Consider the following 8,648-nt stretch of genomic DNA (forward strand, 5'->3'; position numbering starts at 1 on the left):
GTGCACGACAGCAGTGTTCCAATATCTCAGGGGCTGCCACAAAGAAGAGGGAGTCAAGCTATTTTCCAAAGCGCCTGAAGGCAGGACAAGAAGCAACGTGTGGAAACTAACCAAAGAGAGAAGCAACCTAGAGCTAAGGAGAAACTTCCTGACAGTTAGAACAATTAACCAGTGGAACAACCTGCCTCGAGAAGCGGTGAATGCTCCAACACTGGAAGTTTTTAAGAAGAGACTGGACAGCCATTTGTCCAAAATGGTATAGGGTTTCCTACCTGAGCAGGGGGTTGGACTAGATGACCTCCAAGGTCCCTTCCAACTTTATCATTACTATTATTATTATTATTATTATTATTATTATTATTATTAGCAATGGATGGAAACTAATCAAGTTGAGAAGCAACCTAGAACTAAGGATACATTTCCTGACAGTTAGAATAATTAATCAGTGGAACAACTTGCCTCCAGAAGTTGTGAGTGTTCCAATACTGGAGGTTTTTAAGAAGAGATTGGTCAACCATTTGTCTGAAATGATATGGGGTTTTTGTTTGAGCAGGGGGTTGGACTAGAAGACCTCCAAGGCAATGGCCCCCAACCTTTTTCATGGTAAATCTTACTTCAAATAAACGACATTTTTTTATCACTTAATCTTCATAACATAAGACCAAAAGGCATGCAACCTGTATCTTAAATTGATTACTGAGAAATCAGGGAAATATTGTCTGATCTTGAAGCATTTTATAACCGCTGTTGGTTTGCTTATCATAGGTTTGGGATAACTTTTCTAGTAATAACTGTACTGCATGTGGGTTATTTTTTTTAGACGATACCCTGAGTAAGAAAAATCAAGATTAAACTGTGGGAATTCTTGTGATGGACCAAAAGCATTTGCAATATAGTGAATAGTATTAATACATTGAATTTGCTTACATTGATTTAAGAGAGTCACTGTGAGATTTATTTGAATGTAGGATATGGCCTTTTAAAATAGTTCTTTCTCAAAATAATCCATCTAAAAACGCATTCCTAAATAAATTAAATTGGGAGCAGGTCTCTCAGTCTCTATAAGACTTATTTCTAAGTAATTATGGTTAGAAGTGAGCTCTGTAAAGATGTCAAACTGGTATATCAGAAAGTAGTTACATTGTAATTTAATACCATATCAGCTAAAAGGCTACATTTTTTTCTACTGGCAGATACATCAACAGTAGTTAGAATATATTACAAGTACACTTGAAAAATAGGCAGTAGATAGGCTGTCCATTCAGCAGTGGTTAGCAGAATAGCAGAATCAGAAGGGACCTTAGACGTCTTCTAGTCCAACCCCCTGTTCAAGCAAGAAACCCTATACCATTTCAGATAAATGGCTGTTCAATGTTTTCTTAAAAATCTCCAGTATTGGAACACTCACAACTTCTGGAGGCAAGTTGTTCCACTGATTAATTATTCTAACTGTCAGGAAATTTATCCTTAGTTCTAGGTTGCTTCTCTCCTTGATTAGTTTCCATCCATTGCTTCTCATAATAATAATAATAATGATAAAGTTGGACTTTTGGTGGTCAGCGTCGATGATGGCAGCTACATTGTAGCCGTCCTCCTGGGACGGCGTCAGAGCCGTGGAGCACAGCGGATACCAGCTGTCCCGCGGCTCGAAATCTCCCTCCTGGGTGAAGGGAGGGGGTAGGGAAGTACACGAATAGAGGTAGAGCCTCTTAAACCCCCAGGACTTTTCTTTTTGGGGGGTGAAAAGAGGCTCCCTCAAAGTTCATGTTGCCTCCGCCTCCCAGCTGTTTTTGTTTCTTCGGAAACAAAGTGAAACGCCGCTACCTTCTCCGCGCCTAAATTGATCGGGTGAGTGATTTTTAAAGCGGACAGAGCCGGATAAAGGATTTTACTTATTGAGTTTTATTTGCTTTTTAGTTTATGTTGATTTCTTTTTCTTTTGTTTTTTGTTGGTCTGGAGAGTGAAAGTAAAATGGCGGTCTCCCATGAGTGTAGAAGAACAGACACGTACACGTGGTTTCCTCGGGATGGGAGCCTCGAACAAAGCCGAAGCATCCCTTTTATTGTGTTATCAGAAGGCGGGTTTATATGCACCTGGTGACCACCTTACACCAACCACATTTGTTATGACACAGCATATTAGCATGTTACACGTGCTACAGCTTTGCTTTGCACACGCTCCTATACAGCTGTTACACCCGGCATCAACAAAACACCAAAACACATTCCTTTGCACCGCACGGCACTTCTTTGTTTACTCCAATCTTTTTTACTTTCGACTTCCTCATACCTTGGCCTACTGCAGCTAATGACTCAGCCTAGCAGGCCAGATAATCCAATAACTCCAACATCTCCTACTTTTCTGTTTTATTTAAAATAAGGAGGGAGCGCTTTATACGAAGTCATCCTCAGTGTTGCTTAGCAAAGTGAAGGCCGGTTTGGTTAGCAGAGGTAGCTGAGCTGCAGTGATAGGTGTAGTTACTAAATTGACCTGTTGATGGGTGACAGTTCCTGAGGAAAAATTTTTAAACATCATAAACAAAGAGGGCAAACATTGAATACAACAACATATCAAAACTAAAATAACCACAATAGTTATAATACCAGAAACCAATGATCGCAGCCAGGTTCCGTCGGGTAGCCAAGACTATAGGGCATCCCAAATGTTTATTGCGCCAGATCCGTCGGATTGTAACGGATTATGGCGAACCATGTCTTCCATATGCTCAATGGTACCTGTGATATTGGCTTTATAATCAGAGATATAAACACAACAATGAGAATGAATTAAGGCACATACTCCTCCTTTCGAGGCAAGGATAATGTCTAAAGCATAACGATTTTGCAGAACAATCTCTCGTATTTCTGCCACTTCCTTGTTTAACAATTTGGTAGTCTGAATGGTAGCGTTGAACATGTGCCTAGTCCAGTTATTTAATGCATAGATGTCTCTGTAATTCATGGCTACCCCCAGAGATGGAAATATAGATCGTACAACTTGCGTTCCTGTACTGCCAGGTCCTCCCAGGCCATTTTCTAGATCTCTTCGATTGCGCAAACGTCCTGAAGGTGGCTGATCTGACACAAAAACTAAGGGAGCAAGAAAGCCCAACGTACAACGGCCGGACCACCGTGGAGGTATACGTTGATATGCCCGCTGGCCACAAAGCATCCAGACGTTACTTAATATATTTGTAGTCATGCTGGAGCTTTGCACAGTTTGGCGAACCATGGCTCTTACAATACTGCAAAGGAAGAGTGTGGACATCGTGTCTGTGTTGCCGGGGTGACATCCTGTTGATAGCGAGCATCCAGTTATTTGATAGGTACACATATAATCAGAAAAATCATCAAGGGATTCAAAAAGAGGAATTTTCTTAAAGGGATGTGGTCTAGTCATGTTGTTTGAAAGTTGAAATGTGATGTCACAATATGGGTATCTGCCTACTAAAACAGAGTTTTTAGCAGTGTTCCTATATTCCCAACAAAACGCTGCCTTTTCCTGGATTCTGCTTCCTATTGTGTATACCGAATAATTCACCAAAGCATTGGAAAGGGTCCCTCTAGACCAGGGAAATTGTTTCCAACCAGTTGTATTAAAAGGTACCGCATGCATAAAAAGTCCCCCTCCTGCACATCCAACACTCAGTCTTGTTCAAAAGACGAGAAATATTCTGCACATCTTTCATAAAAGAGTTGTGGGCCCAGGGTCCATGGTCATCTGATGTCTGGTTAGGATGGTGGAGATTGAACCAAATAAGGGCGAACACAGCGAGCTGGAGTCCAAATGATTTTGCCATGATCATCTACCGCAGCGTAGCCTCTCCCCCAGGTAATAAGCTCTGCAGGACCTTTCCACATGGGGTCTGGAAGCCATCGATAGTAAACTGGAGGTCTTGAAGTAGGGGGAGGGACTGTTGAAAAATGACGAGAGGCAGCTGTTGATGGTGGATCGCCCGTCAGATTTAAAAAGTTCAGTGTATAAAGGCACAAGTTAAGGATGTTTTGCACTGCTGGGAGGCCAGGGGCGATTTTCCCCTTTTCATTTAAATATCGATTGAGAGCTGTTTTTAATGTTTGATTTGCTCGCTCAACCAAGGCTTGACCTTGGCTATTATACGGAATGCCAAATTTATGAACAATGGACCATTTTGTACAGAATTCTGCAAAAGCAGAGCTAATATAAGCAGATCCGTTGTCTGACTTAAGTTCTTTGGGGCGTCCCAACAATGCAAATGACCGAATACAGTGATTGATAACATGTTTAGTGGCCTCACCCCTCTGGGGGGAAGCCATAATGAAGCCAGAATATGTATCAATAGAAACATGAAGATGTTTCCATGGGGCAAAGGGAGGATATTGAGTAACATCCTTTTGCCAAATTTGACAGCTCTCCAAGCCACGAGGATTTACTCCAAGTGGTATTGAGTGTGCTTGCTTGCTACAGGTTGGACATTGCTGAACGATGGCAGCAGCTTCAGCAGCTTAAAGATTAAATTGTTTGATTAATGCTTTCTTATTCTGATGGAAATAGGAGTGACTTTCCCAGGGGGTTAAAAAGGTGATGACAAACACCGGAGTATTATAAGGACTTAGTGAGGGTTCAATGCGTTTTAACTCTAATTGTTGATCTACCAATTGCACCAGAGCAGCTAATTTTTCTTTGGTTAAAGGCCACTGATCCACCCAAACTGGGGTGTCAGTCAAGAGGTTTAACTTTATTAATTGAGACATCTTAATCCAAAATTAATTTTGCATTGAACTGACTCATCAAGTCCCGACCCCACAGATTAATATGAAGCGGAAGAATGACAGGTTTAATGTGGGCAGTGACTGATGTTTCTTCCGAGGTCACAGAAAGCCAGTGTTTGCTCACACGTGTGTGTTGCACTCCTCCCACTCCCCGAACCGACGGTGCGCTGTTGGTCTGCCACTCAGAGGGCCACTCCTCCTCTCTTATGACCGATACATCAGCTCCGGTATCTAGAATACCAAAAAAGGAGCGTCCATTGACTTGAAAGGCCATAGAGGGGCAGAACTTTTGAATTTCTTGCTCAATTGCTAAAACTTGTGGTTGTTGGGGCACAGGGACGGCAGTTGCCACTACTGTTCCCTCAAGCACAGTCATGGGAGTGTTAGGGGTAAATGCCAAAGCGACTGATGTAAAGTCAGCTGGGTCTTTCAAAAATGGCATAGCCGTTACTCCCTGCATAATAAAGTCACGGTGAGGAAACACTAACAGAGGGGTGTCACAATCAGGGGGAAAGGGGACAGACGGCCGGATTGGCAAAAAATACAACAGCCCAGATAAGCCTGTGGTTATTGTCTCAGAGGCCACTAGGACAAAATGATAAGATTCAGCCTTTGAGGCGGGGCTAGCTGAATGCCCCAGCTCTAGTTTCCCGGTTCCTGGGAATCAGCGGGCATAGGGTTGGAGCGACACTGGTTTGCCCAGTGAAACCCCTTTTTACAGCGTGGGCAAACAGTTTTTGGTCTGGCTCCCTCTCCCCTGCTTTTATTAGCGCCCCCTCCTGGGGCCCGGCACTGATTTTTAAAATGACCAGGCTTCCCGCAATTAAACAGTTACCAGCTTTACCCGCAGGTTGCCCATTATTACTTCCTGCTTTTTGTAAGGCCATAGCCAAAGTTTCCATGTTAAATGCATTGGTCCCCACAATTCTACAGGCTTGAATATAGTCTGCCAATCCTGCATCAGGTTTGCTCATTAAGGGCTGCAGGACCCGTCTACAGTCCTCATTGGCATTTTCAAAGGCAAGTTTTTTAAACAATTCCTCTTGGGCTATTTCATTTGTGATTTCCCTAGATATGGCCTTTTGTAACTGATCCACAAATTCCCCATAGGGCTGATTAGGCCCTTGAAAAATCTTTACAAAAGAGCCTTTTGTTCCCCTCTGCGGATCATCAACCCGAGTTAGGGCAGCTTTTGCTGCGAGGGCTGCATGAGAATAGAACAAAGGGTTCATGGCTTGTTGAGCGCCCAGGTAACTAAAATTTCCATTCCTGTTAACTGGTCCACTGTTGGTGGATTACGGCCAGGCCAAGCTAAAACGATCTTTTGATATTCCTTTTTCCATTCCGATTCCCAAGCCACATATTGAGAAGATGTTAAAATCATATTGAATAGCCCTTTCCAATCTTCAGGCAACAAATAAAAACTAGAAGCCATGTGACCTATCAGACCCAAGGTATAATGGCTAGAAATCCCATAACTTGAGGCAGCTTGTTTAATTTCTCTAATATTTTTATAGGAATTGTTTCATATCTGCGATTGCCTGTGATTGGATCAATAAAAACAGGCGCACAAAATTGATATTCTTCAGGTTGCAGTTCCCCTTTTTCATAAGCTTCGGCCAGTGCCCTGGAGATGGCGCTGGCAGGGGAAGGCGGCACGTTAATTTCCTTTGTTCTTTTCCTCCCTCCTCTTTTGGCGCGAACGGTTCAAAAGACACATCGGCTTGATAAACTGCCAAAGAGGATTTTTCTTCTGCACTCTGTCCCTTTTTTAAATCATCGGGCTTTTCAGAGTCATAAACTGCCAAGGAGGATTTTTCTTCTGCACTCTGTCCCTTTTTTAAATCATCGGGCTTTTCAGAGTCATAAGCAGGCGGGGGGTCTACAGGCTTTTCAGAGTTATAGGCAGGAGGGGGGTCTACCCTCCCCTTCTCTGTTTTCATGGCATCTTCATGGATTTGGAGACATTCAATTACAATTCGCCATGTAGACAAAATTTTTGGAGGGGCTCGAGGGGATTCATGAAAATACTTTCCTAATTTAACCCACACAGACATTTTTAGGGATCCTCCTTCGGGATATGCAAGGCAATTTTGATATACATATTTTAAGAGGAGGATCAAATCCCCTTTAGTGGGAAGCGGCAAATCTTTCCCATTGTTTTTCAAAATAATTATTGATGACTTGGTCAATTCCCTAAGTTCTGAGAGGTGCGCAACCTGAGGCTTAGAGAATCCTGTCCCCATACTCACGGTAATGTTTTGGGAGGGTGCTTCGTCTAGCTCTGACGACCGGCCCTGAGTTGCAGTAAGCTCTTCCGCTGAGTGAGTAAGAGGGTACCAAGAGACGCGCTCAGAAACATGAATCACATCGGAGTCACCAGTTGTGGGTTTTCACGCGCCCAGCGGTCTCCCATGGGTGTAGAAGAACAGACACGTACACGTGGTTTCCTCGCGATGGGAGCCTCGAACAAAGCCGAAGCATCCCTTTTATTGTGTTATCAGAAGGCGGGTTTATATGCACCTGGTGACCACCTTACACCAACCACATTTGTTATAACACAGCATATTAGCATGTTACACGTGCTACAGCTTTGCTTTGCACACGCTCCTATACAGCTGTTACACCCGGCACCAACAAAAGACCAAAACACATTCCTTTGCACCGCACGGCACTTCTTTGTTTACTCCAATCTTTTTTACTTTCGACTTCCTCATACCTTGGCCTACTGCAGCTGATGACTCAGCCTAGCAGGCCAGATAATTCAATAACTCCAACACTTTTTTTTTCGGAAAGAAGCGAGTTAAATGGAATGTAATGGACTATATAGTTCTTTTTCTTTTAAACTTTTTAAACCTTTTTCTGAAAGTGGTTTTGTGGTTTTAAAGTTTCTTTTGGACTCTCCTTTGTTTTTTTTAATTTTTGAGGATTTTAGTACTTTTTTTAAGAAGGAAGAAAGAGGGAACAAGATCCTTTTAAAAAAATGGCTTCAAAGAGGCAAGCAGTTCCTACAGTTTTAAAAAAATGGAGTGGATTTTTTTTATTTAATTACTTTTTTCTTCTTTTCTTTTCTTTTTAACTCCTTTCTTTTTATTATAATGATCTCCCTTTGAAGGATTTTTTGATTTTTTGCGAGTTAATCTCTCTTTTTCTTTTGTTTAATTTTTGTAACTTTTAAGAAGGAGTAAAGATTTTTCTAAGATGGCTCCAAAGTGTTCAGTATCTTTTTGTTATAATGATCCCCTTTTGAAGGATTTTTTTGAATTTTTTTTGGGATTTAATCTCTCTTTTTCTTTTGCTTAATTTTTGTAATTTTTAAGAAGGAGTAAAGATTTTTTTTAAGATGGCTCCAAAGCGTCCAGTAATTCCTACAGCTCCTAAGGTGGCTTCTTCTTCGGTGTTATCATCAGTGCAACAATCTAAATCAATAGCTTCACCTTCTTCTTTGGTACAGCCAATAATTGTGAAGGATTTGCAAGATATGATGGGAAATGTTATATCTCAAATTAGGGCAGAAATGAAAGAGATTTTAGAGGAAAATAGTAAGATTTTGAGGCAAGAGATAGTTTTGGCTCTAAAAGGAGTTGCCTCTGTTCTTGAAAAGCTGAATTCTCGTGTAGAAGAGATAGCAGAAAAAGTGGAATTGATGGAGGGAAAATTTGAAAGCATGGAAAAAGAAATGGAAAATGGGATTCTTATGCTTCAATATAGACATATGGAATATGCCTTAAGAATTAGAGGTTTGGGTGAGTCTTTGCAAGGAGATCTGAGAGAGATGGTTGCAAAGGACTTTGCCGTGATTTTGAATAAAGAAAAAGAGGAAATACTTAGTGAAATTGAAAAATTATTTAGAGTTAACTCTGTGGTGGCAATGCAAAAGAATTTGCCAAGAGATG

This window comes from Crotalus tigris, unplaced genomic scaffold (genome assembly GCF_016545835.1).
Source record: "Crotalus tigris isolate CLP2741 ecotype Arizona unplaced genomic scaffold, ASM1654583v1 scf7180000020503.524756, whole genome shotgun sequence".
NCBI classification, from domain to species: domain Eukaryota; kingdom Metazoa; phylum Chordata; class Lepidosauria; order Squamata; family Viperidae; genus Crotalus; species Crotalus tigris.